At 43.1% G+C, this 11,109-nt stretch overlaps 1 protein-coding gene across 1 annotated transcript in view; it reads left to right on the top strand.

The window, feature by feature from the left end:
• Nucleotides 1–477: 477 nt before the first annotated feature.
• The window catches only part of LOC124619553 (synaptotagmin 1-like), a 473,464-nt gene continuing 462,832 nt past the window's right edge, over nucleotides 478–11,109 (top strand). Inside the window, exon 1 of the mRNA XM_047146029.1 lies at nucleotides 478–514. The gene's annotated coding sequence lies outside the window, so the exon portion shown is untranslated. The remainder of the gene's footprint in view (nucleotides 515–11,109) is intronic.

Raw genomic sequence — 11,109 nt, 5'->3', positions numbered from 1 at the left:
ATATTCATGTTGTTCACAGTGAGTGTAATTCTGCAAGAACGCAGTGTTCATTTTTAATTGACTATCCAGAATTATTTTTAACTTTTTGTATGCCGTGTGTCCCATTGTTGGAGTGGATCATTGTTTTTATGTTCTTCGTTGTACGCTACAGCACTGGTCGCTTGTCACCCGATTCTGTAATTTATCATTTTTATTTATGACCCTCCTTTCGATTCCATGGAGGCTGCGCATCATTAGCATGCCTGCACAGTGTTTCGTGCCTCTAATTTTTAAAACTTGCATATTTTATGAAATGCAGAAACAGTATCGTTCAAATGTAATAGAAGGGCACTTGCAATAAAAATTCATAAATTTGGGGAACCTACTCAGGCTTCACTAGATATGGAATCACATCAGAAAGATTTTGTAATTGCTGGAGCACATTAACTTACAGGATGAAATTCATTACCTACATGAGCCTATTTTCTGTGTTTCAGATCTGCAGAGTCATTAGAGGAAGATAGATTCACCATCTGTGAGTATAACGCACAATATCTTTCAAATATACATACAGTGGTTTCTACCAATCAAGGAAAATTGCTAAAGTAGTATTTAGTATGAAAGATACGAGTAGTGCAACTACAACAATTGTCTCGAGAGAAATAAACACAACGAAGAAACACATTATATAGACTTGTATACGAATTAAATGCTTCAAAATGAAATGAATGGATCAACGGAGATGAAATTATTGATGATGCTATGACATGAAATGACCTGATCTCATCCAAACCGGCCATTTCCAAAAAATGGCTCTGAGCACTATGGGACTTAACATCTAAGGTCATCAGTCCCCTAGAACTTAGAACTACTTATACGTAACTAACCTAAGGACATGACACACATCCAAGCCCGAGGCAAGATTCCAACCTGCGACTGTAGCGGTCGCGCGATTCCAGACTGAAGCGCCTAGAACCGCTCGGCCACTGCGGCCGGCTCGCTCATTTCCATCCAATGATGTACATGACGAACGTTCACAAACTGAGGCCCATATTTCGTAAGACCTGTTTCCTTTTGACGGAGAATACTCCCTTTACCTGTTGTAGCCTGATTATTCTGACTTACTTTCTGTCTCCACCATGCGTCACTTCGCTTCCGACGTAGCAGACTTCCGTCACTAAGTCACTTTCGTCGCTTCGTCTATTACGTACTCTCCCAACTTTTACGGTGGATTTCTTGCTTATCTCATTTCCGCTGATCCTCGAAACTTTCATCATCCTATGCTTCACTCGCGGTCCATATTCTGTGATCACTAGGCTGCTCATTCCATTAAATAAGTCCTGTAGTGGACCTTACCGAGGTGGAGTGGCTTACATGCCACAAAGATTCAGCTAGCCGTAACACACGTGCGGACACGTCGAAGGAGTTTCTGTGGAAAGGGCAGACTAACATATGCTGCCTGAGGAGCAACTTTTCGGTAGTTGCAGGTGCAACAGTCTGGCCTTGTTATATTGGTACTGAGGACAGCTGAAGATTAGGGGTAACCCCAGCCATTTTTCTTTCCAGAGGCATGCATCTACTGTGAGGTTCAATGATGATAGCATCATCTTGGGTAATATATTTCGGAGGTAAAATAGTCCTCCTTTCGGATCTCCAAGGAGGTTGCCATCAGAAAAAAAAAAACTGGCGTCCTAATAACTGCTGTGTGGAATGTTCGACGCCTTAATCGGGTAGGTAGATTCGAGAACTTCTAGAGAGAAAAGGATAGGCTGAAGTTAGAGATAGGCTGAAGTTAGATATAGTGGGATTTAGTGAAGTGTAGTGGCAGAAATAATGGAGTACAGAGCGAGAAGGGGCGGCCGCAGAGAAATTCCACGACGCCCAATAGGATGACTTGAACCTCTATCTGCTCAGCCGCCTTCTTTCGAGTAGAACGTTTACATAATTTGGGTGACTCATACGGGAAGCTTCGGCCGCCATATCTGTTAACTTTCATTCGGTACTTAAACAATTGTTGGGGGCTAGTGGAGGGCTCTTTTCCTTTGTATTCATGCCCCGCAACAGATCTGTAGAAGTCACGTTCTTATGTCTCTTCGCCATACAATATTCTCTACAAATTCTGCTCTACTTTCTCATCCCTGCTGTTAGGCACCAATCACCCACTCCAAATTATCAACTCCATTTGGTTTTTAATTAAAGCCTCTATTTCCTCAAATATTCTTTCCATTCCGTGTGTCGTGAGCAAGTTAAGCTGAGCAATACTAGATGTCGTTGGTTTCTGTACAACAAGGGGAACATACAAGGTGTATAACTTTGCTTCCGCCATTTGCCGATAGGTGGCGACAACGGTAAGTAGCGGTCGAAAGAAGCAGATCTCAGAAGTCAGGTAGCTAGCTTGGACCTCGGTCAACATAACTTCATTCAAACATTAGTCGATTTGTGTCTGCATCATAAAGCTGTTCTTGATTGAAAATGTCAGTTTATGAGCCTAATTCTCGTCATTTGCGGGAGGTGTCACTGTTTCTTTTTTCAGTATGAAGAAAACAGCGGCTGAGTCTCATCGAATACTCTCAAGTACGCGTGGTATGGACGCTATTAGTGAAATAACGTGCCGTGAGTGGTTTCAACGCTTCAAGAACGGTCATTGTAACGTCGTAGATCGGCACAGTGGTTGAAGAGAGAATGTTTGCAATGATGCTGAGTGAAGACTCGCGTCAAACTCAAGAAGAACTGCCACGATTAGTGCGAGTGACACAGCAAGCCGTTTCAAAACATCTGAAGGCTATGGGCTTGGTTTAGAAAGAAGGAACTTTGGTCCCATGTGAGCTGAAACCAAGAGACGTTGAACGGCGTTTGTGCGTTTGTGAACAGTTGGTTCAGAGGCAAAAACGGAAGGGATTTCTGCATCGCAATGTGACCGGAGACGAAAAATGGGTTCATTACGATAACCCTAAACGTAAAAAATCATGGGATATCCCGGCCATGCTTCCACGTCGACGGCCAAACCGAATATTCACAGCTCCAAAGTCATGCTCTGCATTTGGTAGGACCAGCTCGGCGTCGTGTACTGTGTGGTGTTTAAACCAAGTGAAACAATCACAGGTGCTCGTTATCGAACGCAGTTAATTTGTTTCGTTAAAGCATCAAACGTTGGGGAAAAAGCGGCGGAAGCAAAGTAGTACACCTTGTATTTATGCGGTTACTACATCGCTAACAAGAGCCGGTTCACTGATGCTGTTGTTGTAGTTCTGCGACCAACAAACCCGAAATCCTGTTTTCAAATGGTTCAAATGGCTCTGAGCACTATGGGACATAACATCTAAGGTCATCAGTCCCCTAGAACATAGAACTACTTAAACCTAACTAACCTAAGGACATCACACACAGCCATGCCCGAGGCAGGATTCGAACCTGCGACCGTAGCGGTCGCGCGGTTCCAGACTGAAGCGCCTTTAACCGCTTGGCCACACCGGCCGGCGGACTTAACATCTGAGGTCATCAGTCCCCTAGAACTTAGAACTACTTAAAACGAACTAAGCTAAGGACATCACACACACCCATGCCCGAGGCAGGATTCGAACCTGCGACCGTAGCGGTCTCACGGTTCCAGACTGCAGCGCCTAGAACCGCTCGGCCACACCGGCCGGCTCCTGTTTTCATTTAAACACATTAATCCCTAGCAAGTCTAACTTTAACTTGCTAGCCGCTGTGTTCATATTCTTCAGTTTCCCTGCAAACTCCTGACATTACACGTCTATATTCGGAGAACGTTAGTCTTACTTCTCCCCCTCATGAAGAATCCTTTCGAAGCAGTTTACACTCGCAGTTCGTGTCAGGAATATTTGTATAGAAAGTGTTCACCCGGAGAAGGCTTCAGATGTCTGCATGTTTACATACATTACCTGACCAAAAGGACCTGAACACCCCTATTCAATGAGGAACTGACCACTATATCTCAGGAGACGCGGACCCACCATTATAGAGGGATGTGGGAACTACCAGGAATGCAGTTAAATAAGACTGGGTTGGTGAGAAGGGCTCAGCGGCTTTCCTACTGGACTAGCCGTTGAGAACTTCACCTTAGCAACAAATCCAATATGGACATTTTAGCTCCTCCAACGCTGCCCAGGTTGACTGTTGCTGATGTGACTGTGAAGTGGAACTGCGCAGGAACAACCGTAGCTAAATCAACTCCAGACAGACCTTAACCACTGGCGGACAGCGACCGTCGAGTATTGCATATGGTGGTTATAAAAAATCGCAAGAAATCAGCGGAAGGAATCAGTCGTGAATTTCAAAGTCTACGAGCAGTGCGGCTAGGACAATGATTGTGCCTAGGGAGTTAAAAAGAATGGACTACAATAGTCGACCAGCTCATCAGAAGCCACACATGTCCGTTGTTAATGTTAAGTGACGATTGAGGTGGTGTAAAGAGCAACGCAACAGGACAATTTATATTAAAAAAGTAGAATCCCGCCTCGATTGCGAAAAAAGCACCTAGTGTTAACCTGGGTTTCGGCGTAGATAACTACACCTTCCTCAGAACAATAAAAAAGTTAAGTAGTGGTTTTGAGTTTAGACATATGTACTGCTTGTATTTTCCTTTTTTTCGGTTATAAATGTATAGCTATGGTGTTCTTTTAATCATTCAAAAAGGTCTTCTTAGGCACTTGTGGGTTTTATTGTTCTAAAGAAGGTGTAATTATCTACGCCGAAACCTAGGTTAACACTAGGTGTTTTTTTCGCAATCGAGGCGGGTTTATAGTTTTTTAATATATTAACCAACGATTGCTGACGCGCTGCGATGTTGAAGGTTCTCAACAGGACAGTGGCTGATTGGAAACAAGTGACTTGGAGTGATGAAGCACACTATATCATGTGCCAGTCCGATGGTAAAGTTTTGGTTTGGGTAATGCCTGCAGAATGCGATCTGTCATCACCGCAAACAGCACAAACAGTGAAGTATAGAGGTGGTTTTACGGTATGGGGTGGGTTTTCTTATTGCGTTCAAGAAAGCGCTAAATACGGAACCAAGCGAACAATTGTACAGCAGTAAATACTGCGTACAGTACAGCAACAGTTCGGCGTCTGTTATATCAGCATGATAATGCACCTTGCTCTAAAGCAACAAGTGTAGGGCAACGGTTTCCTGGACAATAAAATTCCTGAAATGGACTTGCCTGTCCAGAAATAGACCTGAATCCTACAGGACGTCGACTTCGCTCTAGACCTCACGTCCTAATATAACTACGCCATTGCTTTCGGCTCTTCAGGAAGAATGTGCCCCCATTCCTCAACAGACATTCAGACACCTCATTCACAGTAAGTGTCCCGTACAGATTTCAAGCCGTCATAATGGGGAAAGGCGGACACAGCCCACATTTTAAGTCCACAATGTCCGGATAATTTAGGTCAGATGGCGTGTCCTGTGTCTCCGTTCCTGTGTACCACATCGCCTTCTACATCGTCATGCCGTTGATCATTGCTTATTTTTCCGGCCTTAGAAGAAATATACCGGGTGATTAAACAGTCAGTATAAATTTGAAAACTTAATAAAACACGGAATAATGTAGATAGAGAGGTAAAAACTGACACACATCCTTGAAATGACATGGGGTTTTATTAGAACAAAAAAAAAAAATTAAGTTCACAAACTGTCCGACAGATGGCGCTGGAGAGCAAAACTGCTACCGGGACGGGTGAGAGGAACGCCAATATGTTACAAAATCGCATCATTCCCAGCATGGATGATAAACACGTGCTGGAACGTACGATTGAAACGTCCCCTTTGAAATATTATACAAGACTGTGCTTAAACTGACAAACCATATTTTTAGCGCAAAGCAATCTGACTTTCAAAAATCCCTACAAAAGAATGGCCCTGACTAACATTAACCTATACCTTTCACAAATCACTTACCTCACCAAAAGTCTTCGTTACTCGAACTACTGCAATACAGCGAGCGCCACTACTGCCAGCTAAATAAAAGATTCAAACTACTGAAGGCACTAACTACTAATAGGCATAGTTAGCAAATGAAAGATTTTGATAGAGAACAAACAATGTATTTACCTTAATAGTGTTGAAAAATCATAATATACGTAGCAGTTCATGACATCCAGTCTTACAAATTTCAAAACTCCGCCATTTCTCTCCCCACATCCACCACTGCTGGCTGCTCACCTCCAACTGCCCAACGCTACGCGCTGTTAACAGCCAACAACCCAACACTACAATAGCCAACAACAATGCAAACCAGCCACAGACTGCACACAGCACAGCCAGTGATTTTCATGCAGAGCGCTACGTGGCGGTGGCGTTACCAATATGAGAACCTAAACAGCCTACTGATACGATGTTTATGCAGGATGGCACTCCACCCCATATTGCTAAACGCGTGAAAGATCTCTTGCGCGCGTCGTTTGGTGATGATCGTGTGCTCAGCCGCCACTTTCGTCATGCTTGGCCTCCCAATTCCCCAGACCTCAGTCCGTGCGATTATTGGCTTTCGGGTTACCTGAAGTCGCAAGTGTATTGTGATCGACCGACATCTCTAGGGATGCTGAAAGACAACATCCAGCGCCAATGCCTCACCATCACTCCGGACATGCTTTATAGTGCTGTTCACAACATTATACCTCGACTACAGCTATTGTTGAGGAATGATGGTGGACATACGGAGCATTTCCTGTAAAGAACATCATCTTTGCTTTGTCTTACTTTGTTATGCTAATTATTGCTATTCTGATCAGATGAAGGCCATCTATCGGACATTTTTTGAACTTTTGTATTTTTTTGGTTATAATAAAACCCCATGTCATTCCAAGCATGTGTGTCAATTTGTACCTCTCTATCTACTTTCTTCCGTGATTTATTCGTTTTTCGAATTTATACTGACTTTTTGATCACCTGGTACTACCTCCAAGCAAAGAAGTTTCCCTGAGTTATCACTGGGTCCTTTGCCCATTTTTGATGGTTTTTAGCGATGAGAATAACTCGTATACGGATTCATCCGCCACGACGTTCATGACTTATTGAAAAACCTAGCGGTGTGTTTTATCCAAACCGCTTCCCGAGCCCCGGTTCCCGGGTTCGATTCCCAGCGGGGTCAGGGATTTTCTCTGCCTCGTGATGACTGGGTGTTGTGTGATGTCCTTAGGTTAGTTAGGTTTAAGTAGTTCTAAGTTCTAGGGGACTGATAACCATAGATGTTAAGTCCCATAGTTCTCAGAGCCATTTGAACCATATTTTTTATCCAAACTGGCTTTTTCCGATTAGTGGTCAGAGAATGACATGTGACTAGAAGACATGCCGATGCTGCCTATCAAATGTACATGTATTCGTGATGCCAATAGTCATTCAACTGGTTTATGGATTATAGCATATGGGAGGCAGAGTCTACGGAACACACAGTCTATGGAGCTCGCACACGATGAACAGGATGTAAAGATTCAAAAGAGAATATTTCTATTTGTACCGATGGAGCAGAGTCCCTATGACTGCCTTTGTCGTTACTTGTCGTTCGGCTACCTAGACTATACAGACGTTTTCGTAGTCGCCTTCATTTTATCTTGACATGCTAATGATATATTTTACTTGTATGATTTTTACTTATCATACACGTGCTTATATTGATAATACTGATGTTTTCTATCACTATAATCGCTGCAGTTGGAGTGGGAGTGGACGGGAGGGACTCCATCACATCTAAAACTGTTAACAGAGAAGGATCTCATACCACGCCCGCATTAGGAGGCAGTGATCCTACACTCGAAATTACTGAATAGAAATCAGTGGAACAGACTAGTCATACTTCCTTAGGGAACAGTGACCTGCTTGTAAATATTCTTTAGAATATATTTCACCTTCCAGTCACAGTTTTTGCCCTCTACAGCTCCCTCTAGTACCATGGAAGTCACTGCCTCAGTTCTTCACAGATGTCGTATCATCCTGTCCCTTCATCTTATCATTGTTTTCCACATATTGCTTTCCTCTCCGATTCTGCGCAGAACCTCCTCAGTCTTTACCGTATCAGTCCACCTAATTTTCAACATTCGTCTGTAGCACCACATCTCCAATACTTTTTTACGGGTTTTCCCACACTCCATGTTTCACTACCATACAATGCTGTACTCCAAACATAGATTCTCAGAAATTTCTTCCTCCAATTAAGGCCGATATTTGATATTAGCAGATTTCTCTTGGCCAGGACACCGTTTTTTCCAATGCTAGTTTGCTTTTGTAGTCCTCCTTGCTCCGTCCGTCATTAGTTATCTTACTGCCTAGGTTGCACAATTCCTTAACTTCATCCGCTTCGTGACATCAATCCTGATATTGAGTTTTTCGCTGTTCTCATTTCTGCTAATTCTCATTACCTTCGTATTTCTTCGATTTACTCTCAATCCATACTCTGTACCCATTAGAGTGTTCATTCCGTTCAGCACATCATGTAATTCTTCTTCACTTTCACTCAGGATAGCAATGTCATCAGCGAATCGTATCATTGATATCCTTTCATCTTGTATTTTAATTCCACTCCTGAATCTTTCTTTTATTTGCATCATTGCTTTCTCAATGTACAGATTGAACAGTAGGGGCGAAAGGCTACACCCTTTTCAATACGAACACTTCGTTCTTGATCGTCCACTCTTATTATTCCCTCGTGGCTGTTGTACGTATCCCTATAGCTGATTTCAAACATCTTGTACTATTTTACGTTGTCGAGCGCTTCTTCCAGGTCGACAGATCCTTTGAACGTTCTTGATTTTTCTTGAGTCTTGCTTCCATTACCAACCGCAACGTTAGAATTGCCTCTGTCGTGCCTTTACCTTTCCTAAAGCCAAACTGGTCGTCATCTAGCGCATCCTGAATTTTCTTTTCCATTATTCTGTTTATTATTCTTGTAAGTAACTTGGATGCATGAGCTGTTAACCTGATTGTGTGGTAATTCTCGCACTTGTCAGCTCTTGCCGTATTCGGAATTGTGTGGATGCCCCTTTCCCGAAAGTCAGGTGGTATGTCGCCAGACTCACACATTTTACACACCAACGCGAATAGTCGTTTTGTTGCCGCTTCCCCCAATGATTTTAGAAATTCTGATGGAATGTTATCTATCCCTTCTGCCTCATTTGATCTTAAGTCCATCAAAGCTCTTTTAATTTCTGATTCTAATAATGAATCCCCTGTCTCTTCTAAATCGACTCCTGTTTCTTCTTCTATTGCGTCAGACAAATCTTCCCCCTCATACGCTTTCAATGTACTCTTTCCACCTATCCGCTCTCTCTTCTGCACTTAACCGTGGAATTCTCGTTGCGCTCTTAATGTTATCACCCTTGCTTTTAATGTCACCAAAGGTTGTTTTGACTTACGTGTATAGTCTGTCCTTCCGACAATCATTTCTCTTTAGATTTCTTCACATTTTTGCTGCAGCCTTTTCATCTTAGCTTCCCTGCAATTACTATTTATTTCATTTCTCAGCGACTTGTATTTCTGTATTCCTGAGTTTCCAGGATCATTCTTGTACTTCCCCTTTTCATCGATCAGCTGAAGTGTTTCTTCTGTTCCCCATGGTTTCTTCGCAGTTACCTTCTTTCTACCTATATTTTCCTTCACAACTTCTGTGATGGCACTTTTTAGAGATGTTCATTCCTCTTCAACTGTACTCCCTACTGCGCTATTCCTTATTGCTCTATCTGTGGCCTTAGAGAGCTTCAGCCGTATCTCGTCATTCCTTAGTCTTCCGTATCCCACTTCTTTGCGTATTGATTCTTCCTGACTAATGTCTTATACTTCAGCCTACTCTTCATCACTACTATATTGTGATGTGAGTCTATATCTGCTCCTGGGTACACCTTACAATCCAGTATCTGATTTCGGAATCTCTGACTGATCATGATTTAATCTAACTGAAATCTTCCCGTATCACCCTGCCTTTTCCAAGAATGCCTCCTCAAATGGTTCAAATGGCTCTGAGCACTATGGGACTCAACATCTGAGGTCATCAGTTCCCTAGAACGTAAAATTACTTAAACCTAACTAACCTAAGGACATCACACACATCCATGCCCGAGGCAGGATTCGAATCTGCGACCGTAGCAGTTGCGCGGTTCCGGACTGAAGCGCCTAGAACCACTCTACCACCGCAGCCGGCTATGCCTCCTCCTCTTGTGATTCTCGAACAGAGTATTCGCTATTACCAGCTGCAACTTGTTACAGAACTCAATTAGTATTTCTCCTCTCTCATTCCTTGTCCCAAGCCCGTATCATCCTGTAACCTTTTCTTCTGCTCCTTCTCCTGCAACTGCATTCCAGTCTCCCATGACTATTACATTTTCATATCCTTTTACATACTGTATTACCATTTCAATATCCTCATACACTTTCTCTGTCTCTTCAACCTGAGTTTGCGACGTTGGCATTTATACCTAAAATATCATTGTCGGTGTTGGTTTGCTGTCGATTCTGATAAAAAGAACCCTAGCAGTGAACTGTTCACAGTGATACAATCTCTGCCCTACCTTCCTATTCACAACGAATCCTACTCCCGTTATACCATTTTCTGCTGCTGTTGATATTGCTCTATACTCATCTGACCAGAAATCCTTGTCATCTTTCCACTTCACTTCACTGAGCCCTACTGTAGCTAGACTGAGCCTTAGCATTTCCCTTTTCAGATTTTCTAGTTTCCCTACCACGTTCAAGCCTCTGACATTCCACGCCCCGACTCGTAGAATGTTATCCTTCCGTTGTTTATTCAATCTTTTTCTCATAGTAACCTCCCCCTTGGCAATCGCTTCCCGGAGATCCGAATGGGGGACTATTCAGGAATCTTATGCTAAAGGAGAGATCATAATGACGCTTCTTCAATTACAGGCCGCATGTCCTGTGGATACACGTTTCGTGTCTTTAATGCAGTGGTTTCCATTGCCTTCTGCACCCTCATGCCGTTGATCATTACTGATTCTTCCGCCTTTAGGGGAATTTCCCACCACTAGGACAAGAGAATGCCCTGAACCTCTGCCCGCTCCTCCGCCCTCTTTGACGAAGCCTTTGGCAGAATGAGGGTGACTTCTTACGGCGGAAGTCTTCGGCCGCCAATGCCTATTATTAATCAAAATTTAAGCAGCGGC

This window comes from Schistocerca americana, chromosome 6, assembly GCF_021461395.2.
Source record: "Schistocerca americana isolate TAMUIC-IGC-003095 chromosome 6, iqSchAmer2.1, whole genome shotgun sequence".
In the NCBI taxonomy this organism is placed as follows: Eukaryota; Metazoa; Arthropoda; class Insecta; order Orthoptera; family Acrididae; genus Schistocerca; species Schistocerca americana.
Note: the sequence above shows the minus strand (reverse complement) of the source record. Positions and strands in the feature narration are given on the sequence as shown.